The 15,578-nt window shown below is 41.9% G+C and overlaps 1 protein-coding gene across 7 annotated transcripts in view; it reads right to left on the reverse strand.

The window, feature by feature from the left end:
- Ctnnd1 (catenin delta 1) overlaps positions 1-11,335 on the reverse strand; it is a 51,301-nt gene extending 39,966 nt beyond the window's left edge. For all 7 annotated transcript variants that reach the window (XM_013355716.2, XM_013355719.2, XM_013355718.2 and 4 more), the window contains exon 1: positions 11,173-11,335. The gene's annotated coding sequence lies outside the window, so the exon portion shown is untranslated. The remainder of the gene's footprint in view (positions 1-11,172) is intronic.
- Between the last annotated feature and the right edge of the window lie 4,243 nt (positions 11,336-15,578).

Genomic DNA, 15,578 nt, shown 5'->3' on the forward strand with positions numbered 1-15,578 from the left:
TCTCAATACCATGTGACCACCAAGTCAGACACCACAGAGAAACCCTGTCTAAAAAAAAAAAAAAAAAAAAAGGTGACACAGTGATTCTCACAGCTGTAGAAAACCATGTGGCCTGTTCCTGCCAATCTAACCACAACATTCCTTTGATGAAGGGGCAGAAGTTAGAAGCTACACTTGGGCCTGCTTTGCTGCCCACTAGGCATCTTGGATTGGCCTAGAAGCTCTGTGAAAGCAAGAACTTAAGTCAAAGTCTCACAGTATGCTGTCGGATTGCTGGGATTACAGACATGCTATTTTACTTAGCAGCCAAGCCGTCTGTAGACCTCTGAGCTGCTCCCTGGGGACATGCCTATTTACACTGCAGACAGAACATTTTCAATGTTTTCATTTCCTGCAAACAAATCTATACAAATTCTCAAAGACTGGTTCCATATTCTACTGCAAAAAGGCCAAGTCCTAAATCTTTTAAGCATTGGTGACCCCTAGATATTCCCAGCCTACTTGATAACGGATGATGAATAACCAGAAACTCAGACATCGAGCACTACTGCTGACATTTTTCCAAGCCAAGTCACTTTAACTTCTGGTTTGAGATAAAAATAAATAAATAAATTTTTTTTAAAAAGTACCAAAATGTCCTTAAGAGCTATGGAGAAAAGTATTCCTATGAGATACTTGAAGTGAAGACTTGGTTAAAAAACATGAACAGCATTACATGATAGTCATGACAATTATAAACCTTCACCATCTACACATTCTGGAGAAATAAGAATCAACCAGTTACTTAAAGCAACCTGAAAATCTTGCAGAAATGTGTGATTACCTGGAGTACTGCCCACCTAAAATGATACAGGTAGGAGATGGGAATCGGGAGGCAGTTCTTGGTCATCCCTCAAAGATGGTATTAAGTAACAGGAGGACAACCAGATAATTACAAATAGAGGGAAGAAGAAAGAGTAGCCACGGCAAGAACCAGGACTAAAGCCTCTAACAAAAGGAAAGGGAAAGATGGGTGTAGTAGCCAGGACAGGGTAAACCCAGCCTAGGGAGGCTCAAGCAGGAAAACTGTTCAAAGTCCAAGACTAACCTGAACTATGCTGTCATCTTGAACAGCCACATACACACAGGGGAGAGGGAGAGATGTCTTTAACTAAATAACAGATTTGCTAAGTCAGAAATCGTGAGAGGGAAAATAAGTATGGGTGATTCAAGACACAGGGTGTCTGGTGATTGGCTATTATCTAACTTTCCTATAAGAGTTGCCAAAAAAACACCAAATCACCAAATAGTTGGTTATTCTTTTTCAGTCCCATCAAAATCAACAAGCAGAGTAGTTCAGAATATGCTTTGATAGTCCGTAATAAATTAAATTTACATATCTGGAAAGCGAAAATTGAGTCCTACGATTACTTAACAAGGATTATCAACTCTGATATGCAAGATAAAAATATGGATGGGTGCCAGGCGATGGTGGCGCACGCCTTTAATCCCAGCACTCGGGAGGCAGAGACAGGCGGATCTCTGTGAGTTCGAGACCAGCCTGGTCTACAGAGCTAGTTCCAGGACTGGCTCCAAAACCACAGAGAAACCCTGTCTCGAAAAAGCAAAAAAAAAAAAAAAAAAAAAATGGATGGGTATGGTAGCTTATAAAGTGACTGTGATCCCCAGTCTTAGGGAGGGGATTCCAGAAACCATCAAATCCAACATTAAAGAAGGGAGGAACTTCTAACCAGGCTTGGTAGCCCAAACTTTAATCCTGGCAGAGACAGGCAGATCTCGGTTAGTTTTCAGGCCAGCTTGGTCTACACAGTGAGTTCCAGGGCTATGTAGAAAGATCTTGTCTCTGAGCATAAGAAGCAGCAGCAGGTGAAGTCTAACACACCTAAGCAAAACCAACAAATGTGGACAAAAGGAAACTGTAGCAGATGTTTGCTAAATTTCTCCTTTTCCTAGGCTACTATGTAGATAAGAAAAAAAAATCTCTACAAATACATACAAACTTATTCTAACTAACAGCACTAGTATTATGGTTCTCCGAGACAAGGATCATCAACCCATACAAATCACTATTATGAAAATCACTCTCACTGGGAGAAAAAGGCTGGACCTGCTGCTGCCTCAAGTTAGTAGGGAAACACTAGTCACAGCTGTTGTCTCTAGGACCTAAAGGTAATTTCCCTTTGTACGTGATAGTGCCAAACAGGATCCTGTGCCAGTACACACCAGCCCAGACAGGTCTCATACTCAACCCCACCTTCTCTTCTGACTGGGGTAACAACCAGTCTAGGCAATGTGCCCTTTCTATCCCTCTCACCTATATGACCACTCATTTTGGTCTCTAGTCTTGTAAAACATAATCCTAGGCATTTGAGAAGTGGAGGCAAAAGGATCAGGAGGGAGTTCATTGGCCAGCCTAGGATCCATAAAACTCTGTCTCAAATAGACAGACTGACGGACGAACGGATGGACAGATGGCAGCAACACACACACACACACACACACACACACACACACACACTACGTACTATACTTTTTCAACAGATTGTAACATATGTACTTATATGCTCATTACTTATTAAGTATATCTGGTATATAATAATAATATTATACACTAGAGCATGACATGCAGCAGATTTTTGTGTGTGCTAGGGATCAAACCCAGGGATTTGTTTATACCAGATAAATGTTCTACTACTGAGCTACCTCCTCAGTCCTAGGTTTGTTGTCTGTCTGTCTGTCTGTCTTTCTTTCTCTTCTGTTCTATTTTGCCTTTTCTGATTTGCTTTTAGGAAAGAATGCTGATATTTAGCCCAGCTAGTTCCCATCTCCTCTCCTACATTAGCCTTAAGTGCACACCTGCAATGTTCAAGGACTACAGGTAGTTAAACTTTAGAAAATAAGTTAGCTTGATTTTGTTTTTATTTTAATACTTTTTTGTTTAGTTGGTTGCATTTGTGTTCCTTTTGAGACAGGGTCTCAAGTTCCCCATGCTAACCTCAAACTCACTATCTACCCAAGGAAAACTTCATTCCTGAGCCCTCTACTTCTCATGTGTTCAGGTTAGTCTTGAACTAGCATGCACCACCTGACTAGGTCTTTTTATTATTATTATTTTGCATATGCATGTATGTGTGTGGAACCTATGCCATGAGGCACACATGCAGAAGTCTTCGAGTTTGGCAGCCATCTAGCCAGTTCTATTTATCCATATTTTTTTAGCAAGGTCCACTATGTAGCACAGGCTGGCCTCACTCTCCAGATCTTCCTGTTCAGCTGCCCAAATACTAGGATTAGTGGCACGTGGCATACCAGGTTCTCTACATTTTTTCTAACTGTGATCCTCAGGTATGTCTGATTTGGGGGCTTCTACACACCTACAGCCATGCCTGCTCCTTGGCCGTCCTGCAGCAGGGTGAACACTCTAGGGTCCAGCTGTGTCCTAGTTTGCAAAGCCAGCCATGGAGGGACCAGCAGAGGGTTACAGTTCCCCCATCCCAACAAAGAAGCAGGAAAGAAATCAGATTGGCATCAATTTCCCTTTTAAAATCGACTCCTCTATTTGAAAGTGGACTGAATATACAGCAACTTCATTCAACAGACTGACTTCATTGCCATGAGATGGGAACTGCAGCTGCTTTGATAAAGGTACTGAAAAGTCGACCTACTTTCTGTAACAATGTCTATGTCCTCAGACATCAGAATAAATTTTGGTCTCTTAAAATATAAGCTTCTTCAAACAAGTACCTTTTCATTCTACAGTAAGAAACATGCTTCTCCACTCCAATACAGAACAACATTGGTCACACATACAAACATGGTCATTTATTCTGGGGAAAGCACACTTCTTTTGCTCTACTATTGGCTAGGCTAAAATGGGTAATTAATTAATTAGACAGATGAGATCTAAAAAAAAAAGTGTCAAGCATAAAAACTAACTAAGGACCTGGGAGTGGTGTCCAATCCTTTAGTCCCAGAATTAGGGAGGCAGAAGTAGATAGATCTCTTTGGGTCCGAGGGCAGCCTGGTCTACATCCGAGGACAGCCTGGTCTACAGAGTTCCAGGACAGACAGGGTTACACAGAGAAACCTGGGGGCAGCAGTGACAGGCACTAGTTGACTCCCTAGATGGTACCTTCATGTCAATCTAAGGCAAGTAAACCAGAAGCAGTATTCTACACTTGTCTTTCGCACCAATACAACTAACTAAGGACAAAAATCAAAATCTTGAGAAGACCATTAGCTTAGGAATATGGTGCAGAGAACCTGAAAGCGAACACCAGGGGAAGAACCAGGAGAAACGGCTAGAAGTCGAGGAATTTGGGTAACCAGCCATCACAGAGGCTAAAGAGTACCAAATAAACACTATCAGAACCCTGGTTGCATGGGTTACATGATAGAAGAAACTACACAGCAAGGCCCTGTCTCTGAAAGGTGAGGGCTTCGGTGGAGAGAAGAAAACTTACAAGTTTCCTTCCAAACAGGGCTTTGTCTAAGAAATGCATACATCCCAAGCCCAGCCAGACTTTTCCTCAGGAAAGAGCCAACTTTTCACAGGAAGCACTCATGAAATCAAAATTTCTATATGGTATAGTTTTTCAAATGTCCATAAATACGGGCTGCAAGTGGGATGTTTCCCAAGAGGGAGCTCACTTCAGTAAAAAAGATAGCAAAACCCTGCCTTCATTTCTGTACAAGCATTTATTTTTTTTTGTTTGTTTGTTTTTCGAGACAGGGTTTCTCTGTGGCTTTGGAGCCTGTCCTGGAACTAGCTCTTGTAGACCAGGCTGGTCTCGAACTCACAGAGATCCACCTGCCTCTGCCTCCAGAGTGCTGGGATTAAAGGCGTGCGCCACCATCGCCCGGCTGTACAAGCATTTATAACCTGACAGTAGCTTAGCAACTTCTGGCTGGAAGGCTTTTGAGGTGAAGAATCTGGCTCAAAATGGCATGTAAAAAGAAAAAGAGAGGTATGGTAGTACATACCAAGAAACTGAGGAGGCAGAGAGGAGGCTCTTAGCAAATCTGAGGGCGGCTTCAAACGGAAATCTGGTTCAAGAGTTGATGATAATAAACCCAAGCTGTCTCAGTCCATTCCGATTAAATTACATTTACACAAAGTTCTGTTTCTGCTAGACACAAAGGGAGTAACTTATTTTTTTCTAAAGTCTTTGATGAAATTATGAAAACATTCAAGCAGTGCTACCTGTTTTGTCTCCCCCATCAACACCTTCCTTAGGAAGAGACAAACCCCACAGCTCTCCAAAGTTGCTGCCTACTACAAAATAAAATGCCTCCTCCCACCCCTCCCCTGACAGGATTTTTCTATGCAGTGACCTGGCTGTCCTGAACTGGCTCTGTAGACCAGGCTGGCCTCGAACTCAGATGTCTGCCTGTCTCTGCCTCCCGAGAGCTGGGATTAAAGGCGTGCGCCACCACCACTACCCAGGAAAAATTCTGCATATTTAAAATAAAAACTTTAAACACCACTTTCCTCATTGTATGAGACTTATGAAAACATTAACCAAATTACCTACCACTGGTCATCACAGAATACTTGAAGAAAAACTCTTTAAGACTAGATGTGGTCTAGGTGTAGGATGCGGTGGTAGTGGTGCTTGTCATTAATCCCAACACAAAGGCAGAGACAAGAGGACCTCTCTGAGTTTGGGGCCTGCCTGGCCTATATAGCAAGTTCCAGGACAGCTCCAAACCAGAGACCCTATCAAAGGAAAAAAAAAAATAAAGGAATAAAGAAATAAAGAATAGAAAAGAAAAAAGACTAGGGATGTAGCTCAACTGACAGAGCACTTGCCCAGCGTGCACAAGTCCTAAGCAAGGTCAAGGCCAGACTGGGCTACTTGAGACTCTGTCTCAAAAAAATGATTAAAGGGGCTGGAGAGATGGCTCAGTGGTTAAGAGCATTGCCTGCTTTTCCAAAGGTCCTGAGTTCAATTCCCAGCAACCATATGGTGGCTCACAACCATCTGTGATGAGGTCTGGTGCCCTCTTCTGGCCTGCAGGCATACACTCAGACAGAATATTGTGTATATAATAAATAAATATTTTTTAAAAAATGATTAAAATAATTACACAACTATATACAAAACACTCCTACTTTAGTTTTCCCCTTTTAAAACCCAAGCAGGACAGTGTTCTCCCTTCATCCATGCTCCTCTATTGGCAATCTTGGAGGCCAATCAATTCCTATTTCAACTTCATGTAGCTAGGATTGTTTATTTTTATCTTACGTGTATGGGTGTTTTGCCTCAATGTATGTATGTAGACTACGTAGGCCTAGTGCCCACAGAGGTCAAAAGAAGGTCTCACACTCCTCTGAAACTGGAGCTACAGAAGGTTATGAGCCACCATATGGATACTGGGAATGGAACCTGGGTTCTCTAGAAGATCAGTCAGTGCTACTAATTGTTAAGCCATCTCTCTAGCCCCCAAAAGATATTTAATTTTTGTTTTTATAAACCCTTATTTTAATCCCTTTTCTGAGCAAATACAAAGGAATATTTGTAGTTTTTCCATATCCTGATTACCTATGGCTCATTCATACTAAGTTTCCTCTTACTACAACCCTGAAAAAAAAGATGTCTTTACCTTTACTTAGGTGTGTGCATCTATGTGGGTATATGTCACAACTTCGCAAGTGCTCACAGAAGCCACAAGATGGTTTCCATAACTAGAGTTACAGGCAGTTGATTGACAACTGCTTCTCTTGGGCATTGGGAATCCAACTCAGTCTTTGAAAGAACAACAAATGCTCTTACCCACTGAGCCATCTCTCCAATTGCCAGAATTTCAGTTTAAATTCTAATATAGTTCCATGGCTGAAAGGGTGATTAATAATAGTAATCATAATACTAACAATGGCTGCCAAGTGTGACCCCAACACAAAGTGACACTGAGGCAGGAGAACACTACCATTGCGTGTTATCCTGTGCGCGTGTGCGCGCGCGCGCACACACACACACACACACACACACTCAATCTACAACAAAAAACTTAGCTGGGCGGTGCCAGCACACACCTTTAAAGGCTTTAATCCCAGAGGCAGAGGCTGGTGGGTCTCTGAGTTCAAGGCCAGGACAGGCACCTAAACTACAAGAAATCCTATCTCAAAAAAAAAAAAAATAAAATAACAAACAAAAACAATTGGTATCAGGCCAGGTATGGTAGATTACTCCTATAATTCCAGCACTTGGGAGGAAGAGTCCCTGTCTCAAAATGAGATCTGGAGGAAGGAGAAAATGTTGCCAAACACATTTTCTTTGAAGCACTCATGTCTAGAATTATCATCCCAAGCTCTTCATGTTTTTGTTAGTAGTGGTATAAAAACCAGTGATCCAAGCAGGACTGATCAGGTCCTCGCTGATGCCCACGTTTTTCCCCAGCAACAGCTGCCTAAGCTACAAAAGGCACCTTACCTCTTACACTGTTCTTTAGACTGATTGCCAAGAAAAGCCAAACCTTAGAATCTTCCATTATTTCCAGAAACTTTGTTCTGAAGCTAGCTGTGATGACACATGCCCACAGTACCAGCAACATAAAGAAGAGGCAGAAGGGTCAGAAGGAATCACAAACACAAGGTGGGACCTCACTACGTTCTCAAGTTTGGGCCAACATCAGCCAAATGAGATTCCCAAAGATAGGGTTGGTGAAATGTCTCAGTGGATAAAGGCACGTACCACCAACTGTAAGGACTGGAGTTCAATCCCGAGAATCCACACATAGGAAAAACCAGACTCTCTGTGACTTCCACACCTGTCAACTTAGCTGGAACAGGTGCAGGCCCCTCCCCGACTCCCACAAGGAAATAAATGTAAACAAAAAAAGTAAATTAATAAAAAAAAAAGATCTAAACTAACAGGCTAGTCAAAATGTCAAAATTACATGGGAATCTAATTCATGTTGTTTATCTCCCAGTCTCACCTGGAGCCTTCTCAGTCCCATCAAGTTCCTTAACTAGAGAAGACTAACTGAGCACCTCAGTCAGTGGACACTGAGATAGGTGATGCGGGGATAGAGACAAGACATAATCTTTAATACAGACTGATGTATTTATTAGATACATGATAATACATTTATTAGAACTACCTCCTACAAGCCTGTCACTGGAAGGTGGTATCATTCAATCCAAAGGGCTCTCTGAAATTTCACTAATGAGCAAATGAAGGTGGAAGCCAATTTCCAGAAGTTAAAAATGAATAAAGCTGACAGCAGTGGTGGTACGCACCTTTAGTCCCAGCACTGGGGCAGAGGCGGGCAGGCCTCTAAGGTCAAGCCTGCAGAGAGTTCAGGAACAACCAGAACTGTCTCAAAATAACTAATGAATATAAGAGGTCTGGTGATGAGCTCAGGGGCAGGGCCCTTGCCTGGCCTGTGTGAGCGGCCAAGTTCTAGCCCCAGCTTGGTCAGAGTTCACACGGTCCCTGCACAGCACATCCAGCTCCACCCGCACTAAGGACACTGGTCTTTTACACACACTACTCCAATTTCGTCTCTTCAGGTAAGGACTAAAGCACTCCTCCTATAGCAAGGCTTCCTTTTAGTTCCAGCTATTATGTCCATTCTCTCCGGGTAATGGCAGTGTATCTCTGGTTAAATCCATTGACTTTGTGGTCAATCAGGCCAGGATAATCCATTTAGATAGTGAGATATTCAGAAAATCTCAGCTTCCGAATACCAAATTCCTTTTCAAAAAATGGTTATTAAAAATTAGGTAGATAGTCTATGCAAAACGCTTAGCACACAATAAAATAAAACAATGAGAGAGGGTGGGGGACAAGAGAACCTAGAGGCACTAACAGGGACCAGCACCTACCATAACAGAAAAAGGAATCATACTGAGCTAAATATTTCGCTAGTGCAATAGTGATCCTAGCTGAATCCTGTCTCCTCCATCCCTAAGAAGCCAACTATTTAATAAACCTAAGGCTGGGAAGCTTTCCTTCTATTTTAGAGCAGCACAGAACGTGTCCGTGCCAGAGTCCTCAAAAAGGCGCTAGAGCTCTAACCAGCCATGAGCCCCCACACACCTGAAACAGACCACCACCTCACTCACCTAACAAAGACACTAAGCAATTTATATAAAAAGCAGACAAGGAGAGAAATCTGTACAATGCATACTTATCTGTCATCATTTTCACCCAAAATCAATATAAAAAGCACAGCAAATAGTAATAATAGCAAAATAAAAGATTACTTATCTGTACCCTTTCCTATGATTCCTGAAAGAACCAACAGAGGTGAAGTAAAAGACAATAATCTTCCATCTTAACACCTCAAGACGCTCTAGACTTCACTGCAGGCCAAACAACAGCTTAGTTTGTAACAATAGTCCTGGACCCCGGCGCTGTTCAGCCCAGCTACACAAAGCCCAGTTTCGGAGCCGGACCCCAGACCTGGATCACCAGCAGTCATCCAGAACCGATTTTCAAACTGCCTTTGTACTCCTCCTTCAGACGCTCATCCCTCCCCCTAAGGGCTGAGCGAGAAACCGACACTCTGGCAGCACCAGACCAACCTTCCACAGACCCACCAAGAAACCTCCAAAGAGAAAGAATTTCAAAGGAAAATTGAAAAAAACTAGAAATGAGAACTATAGCCCAACTGACTGTACACGTTGTCTTTTTTCTTTTTTTCCAACTACTTCTCTTTATTCTGAGGCGCAGACATCAAATTCTTTCCTGTAACCCTCGCCCAGACGATATGGAAAGGGAGAGAGGAACAAAAGTTGTTTCCTCCAGAAGCCACAACCTCACAAGGATAAAATCATCTTGCAAGGAATGTCTTCACAGAAGAAAAAAACTCAAGGAAGTGTTCCAGTCTAAAAAGAATGGGGGCAGGGACTACGAAATCAGAAAATAAAAGATTCATAACAATTTAAAGGTAATGAGCAGCTTACACATTAAGACCCATCTTACTACAATTAGAGCAATATCTGTTCCAGCCCTAATTCCCATACTGATTCCCATTTTAAAAGAAGAGTACCCTATTTTGCAGCTACTGATGAGTTGGCTATATAATTATCTGGGATCAGTACATTTGCAAGAATGTATGTGCAAAAAGCAAAACCAAGCAAATCAGAAGACCAATCCTAAAGCGTGAAGCAGAGTCACAGGCCTTTAACAGTGCTCTAACTTACTGCTAAGTTAGCCAAGCAAACACACAAACAAAAGACAACTTTAAAAAGCACCTTTCCAGTTGCTTAAAAATGAAATTCCCTTTGTGCTTTCTCAAGTGGGTTTTGCAAATTCACGTTTTCATTAAGTGGTTTCTGTTCGCCCAACCCTTCACAACCTAGGGCCCTCTCAGAAACCGAAAGGGCTGAAGACTTTCAGGTGTTCTGCCACTTTGCTACGGCCAACAGAAAGCACGATTACAATTCCTTACCCCGGAAAGCACCATTATCATATTTGCAGGTTTAACATACAACACCTTCACAAATCTCTGCCATCCAAAGTAACTTTGAGTTTAAAAAAAAAAAAAAGCTGTGGCAATTCAGTTAACAGAGATCCACTTGTTTTCCAAGGCAAAGCAAAGAGGCTCCTTCAAACAGGCGAGGCTCCCATCCACCACACCTGGAGAAGTAAGGGATCCACCCAGGAACAGCAGAGCTGCAACCATCCCGGCCGTTCAAACTCTCAGGAGGAAACAACAATACTATTTAAGCTCTAAAGCTCCCTGCAACTTTCCACTGCCACAGATTTGAAGGTGAGGGGGCTGGAAGTTTTTAAACATGGTAAGAGCCATCTGTACAACTCTCCCGACCAGGACAAATCCTTTTCACAACCCACACACAACATGCCAAAAACTAACTTTTTGAGTTATGAAAACAGAAGTATGTTAGCTTAACCCAGAAAAATAAAAATACATACAAAAATGTAATCTACACAACTTCTACTTCTGGTTCCAACCAGCTTCCGGTATTACACCTAGTACATTTACCTTTGCCTTAATATAAATACCAAAATACGTCCAAACTATTAAAAGTAGAAAAACATAATTGATAAGAAATTCACCGTCAGCATTAACAGGCTCTCTTGCCTTTTTTAAATTCCCCCCAGTTACCATTAAGACAAAAATTCCAGTTGGGTTAGCCTTTCCCCAACTGGTCATACACACATTTTTAGAAAAGAAAAAAAAAATGAAAAGAGCACACACCTCAGACTTCTAAAGCCGATCCTTTAAGAACAAACCCAAAGCTTCAGCAGTGTGCTGAGAAAGAAAATCCAACGAGGTTCGCCACCGCTTCCTCTTCCTCGGTTCAGGATCTTTCCTGCCTCTTTCCCTCTCCCTCCGTGTCTGTCTCTGTCTCTCCCTCCCTTCCTTCTGCTCGACCCCCCTTCTCTCTCTCTTTCTCCCCCTCTCCTCTCTTCCTTCCTCTCTCTCTCTCTCTCTCTCTCTCTCTCTCTCTCTCTCTCCCTCAGATCCAACACCTAAAATGGAAGTTACACCCAGCCAGAGGCAAGGAAGCCTGGGTGGTGACAAACCGATCTGGCAGCCCTACCCTAGCTTTCCTAAGTGATGTCAGCCCCTGTGAGCTTCCAATAGGAGCCAGGCATAAATCAGGGAGCTGACCTTATCCAATAGGAAACTTTATTATAGGAAATTGAAAAAAAAAGAGGAGAGAAAGACGAGGAAGTTTTATATATATATTATATATATATTTATATTTAAAGCAGAGACTATACAGTCTCTGAGGAATTACTGCAGAGCTCGGCGGGGAGGTGGGAGGTGCTAAATAACAAAGCTTTTTAGAGCGGCACGCCTAAGCCTCAGTTCTCTTTGATGAGGGTCTTGCTCCCTTTCCCTACCTAGCAGGGTGGGAAAACAGAAGAGAGCTTACTTTATTTGCCTGCTGCTGTTTGGTTTGTTGCTTTCTTCCCCAAAGCATTTTCCCAAAGGAAGCCAGGAGGGTAGGAAAGAGAAATCCCAGAAACAGGGCTGTGTGTTGATTGGAATGGTAGGAAATATCCGAGGCAAACTCTCAATTTCATTGTTTTGATTTAATTGCATTAAAGCTAATGAGGAAAAATAAACGCTTAGGCTTGTTCACAGCTTGTTAGCCTCTTTTGCTCTAACCAAAAGGAAGCAGAATGCACGGAGCTGTTGGGGAAAACCTGTCTTTCCATCAAAATAATGTGGGCTTTGCCCGGGGTGTCAGGCAGGATCCACAAACAAACAAAGAGTTTAGAATAGATAAAAAAATATCGTTAAAATAATTAAGAGAATGCTATTTCTTTGTGAACTCAAAACTACCTGGCTTTTTTATTTGACCTAAATAAAACATTACTAGAATTTTTCTTTGAATTCATTTAAGGTTAGGGAGGGGTATTGTTTGTTGTTGGGTTTGTTTTTTTTCTTCGGTGGGGAGGTTGCTTTGTTTTGCTTGAGACAAGGTCTCATTGGACCATTTGCTTACCTCAAACTCAAAATCCCTCTACCTTTTCGGTGATGGGAATGCTGGCATATTACCACCTGGTAAGACTGGTATTATTTATTCACTAATTACTAAGCCAAGATGATGAATTAAAAGGGTTCTCTTTCTGTTTTAAAATGTATCTGCGTGTATCTATGCTTGTACATGTGCACAGGCACACATGTACCACAGCACTCATGTTCAGGTGGGAGGACAATCTGTAGGGATCCATCCTCTCCTTAGGGGATCATGATAACATAGGTCAGGAAGCTTAGCAGCAAGCACTTCTGCCCCTAAGACGTCCTGCTGACGCTATTTCTTATTTAGTTTTTACTTTTATTTTTTAGACAGGGTCTCACTATGTAGCCATGGCTGTTCTGGAATTCTATGTGTACACACGCTGGCCTTGAACTCATAGAGATGCCCCTGCCTCTGCTTCCTGAGTGCTGGATAATAGGTGCGTGTTCCTACTGGCTGCTGCAAAATTAATCTTCATAAGCTTCCATAATCTATAACGGTAATACAAGGGCAAAAAAAAAAAAGAGACTGCAGTCAAACTGCTGTCTTCCAGCTACTCCTACGTAAGTATTCCAGCACCTCCATGTGCCCTTGGCCAAATTATGTAATTTCCAAACATCTTTCCTTAACAATAAAATGGAACCAACTATCTCTCATTGGAGAGATGGCTCAAGGGGTAACAGCTCACTTGCTGCTCAAACGTGAGAACCTGAATTCAGATACCAGCACCTATATAAAAAGCCAGACATGGTCATATGCAGGCCTATGGGTAGGACAGAGCCAATAAGATCACTAGAGTTTGCTGGTTACCAGCCCAGCTCCAGGCTGAAAGACATAAACCACAGAGTGCTCGACAGAATCCTGAATATCCTTCTCTAGCCTTTGCATGGGCACACATCGCCCTCATCACAGACAAATCTGTTGGAAGAATAAAAATACACATAAAAGTCATTTTTGGTTTTTAGCCAGACCTTACTATATTGTTCCTACTGGCTTGAAACTCACTATATAGCCCAAGGTGGCCTTGAACTTCAAGTAATCCTACTGCTTCAGTCTACAAAGTACCACGATTACAGACAAGTCTGGTAACATAAATGTCTAAAATTGTCTGGCATATAGTATAAACTCATTAAGAATAAACTATTGTCTGGTGGTGGAGGCACACACCTGTAATCCCAGTACTCAGAAGGCAGAGGCAGGTGGATCTCAGTGGGGGAGTTTGAGGCCAGCCTGGTCTACAAAGTGAGTCCCAGGACAGCCATAACTGTTACACAGAGAAGCCCTGTTGGGGCTGGAGAGATGGCTCAGCAGTTAAGAACACTAACTGCTCTTTCAGAGGACCCGGGTTCAATTCCCAGCACCCACGTGGCAGCTCACAACTGTCTGAAAATGCAGTTCCACAAGATCTGACACATTCACACCAATGCACATAAAATAAAGTTAAATAAATCATAAAAAAGAAGCCCTGTCTCAATAATAATAGCTCACCACTGCCCAGTAATGGCAACCAATGGAGCATCTGCTAAATGAAATACACTTTGAACTCATTACTCTGTCTTTCTTTCTCTCTCTTTTCAAGTGTGTGCTCTGCCAGTGAGACAATGCTCTCAGCTTATTTTTTGGTTTTGGTTTTTCAAGACAGGGTTTCTCTTTGTGACAGCCCTGGCTGTCCTGGAATGTACTCTGTAGACCAGATTGGCCTTGAACTCACAGAAATCCACCTGCTTCTGCCCAAGTGCCGGAATTAAAGGCATTAAAGGCATGTGCCACCACTGCTCAGCTACTACCTTTCCCTTCCAAAGCACCACTATGGACAGAATCCTGCCGTTTTATAGATGTGAAGTGGAAGGTCACCAAGGTTTGGTTTATTCGGGTTTATTCACTCTATGTCTGACAGAACAGCCGTCACCCATCATCACACTTCTTATCTATGTAGCCCAACATTCCTGGTCATTAGCCACGATCTAACACCTGGTATTTATACTACTGTTTTGAAGACCCTCATTTATTTAGTCTATTGTACTCAAAGACCATACAGGCATTATAACATTTGTTTGATCTAGTTTTTAGCCAAAGTGGAATGAGAAAGAAAATACATTGTCAAGAAGGTAATAGTAAGAACTACCTCATTATCTAAGAATCTTCTCTCATTACTTAGGATATCTTCTATATCCAAACTTCATCCCTGCCAAATTCAATAGCCAAAGATAATTGCTAGAGGCAATCAATATTAGTGAGGCAGAAACAGGAGACACAGCCTGGACCATATCAAGTCCAGCTAGGACTAAATAACCAAGAAGACTATCTCAAAAAAAACAAAAAATAAAAATGAATATAAGTTAATGATCTGAAGTATATTTTAGACATGCACAGCTGTTTTTCTCATTTCTTGTTTCTCTTTTTTTATGCATGGAACATTATATTCAGTGTTCAATAACCTTCCCTACACACAACGATCACTGAAAAGCAAGATACCACAAAATGATGAAAGATTAGGAAAAAGCTGGGAGGAAGAAAATAAAAGTATGTCTAAAAAGAAATGGGAACTGGGCCTGGTGGCACACACCTTTAATCACAGCACTCAGAGACAAAGGCGGGCAGATCTCTGTGAGTTCCAGTCCAGCCTGGTCTACAGAAGAAGAAGAAAAAAGAAGAAGCTGGGCATGGTGGTAAACACCTATAACCAAGCCTATTAGGGAAGCTGAGGCAAAAGGACTGCAGATCTGAGGCAGGCCTAGGCAACATTGTGAGAACATCCTGTTTTTTTCTTTAAATAAAAAGTGAAAAGAGAAGTTCTGTTGGGCTGGGATTTAAATGGCTCAGTGCATTAAAGTACACGCTCAGCATTTACAAAGAAGGCCTGGATTTCAACACTTAGTAACATTCAAATCAGCAGACAGAGTATAGGATAGAGTGCTGTGCATTATAATGAATCTACTTATTTTTCTTCTTCTTCTTTTTTTTTTTTTTTTTTTTTGGTTTTTCAAGACTGGGTTTGTTTGTATAAGAGCTCTAGCTGTCCTAGAACTAGCTCTTGTAGACCACGCTGGTAAAGACTTTACAGATTTATAGTATGGATTGACATTCTCTCTCTTTCTCTCTCTCTCTCTCTCTCTCTCTCTCTCTCTCT

The sequence above is a fragment of the Microtus ochrogaster genome, chromosome 4, assembly GCF_000317375.1.
Source record: "Microtus ochrogaster isolate Prairie Vole_2 chromosome 4, MicOch1.0, whole genome shotgun sequence".
Taxonomy (NCBI): domain Eukaryota; kingdom Metazoa; phylum Chordata; class Mammalia; order Rodentia; family Cricetidae; genus Microtus; species Microtus ochrogaster.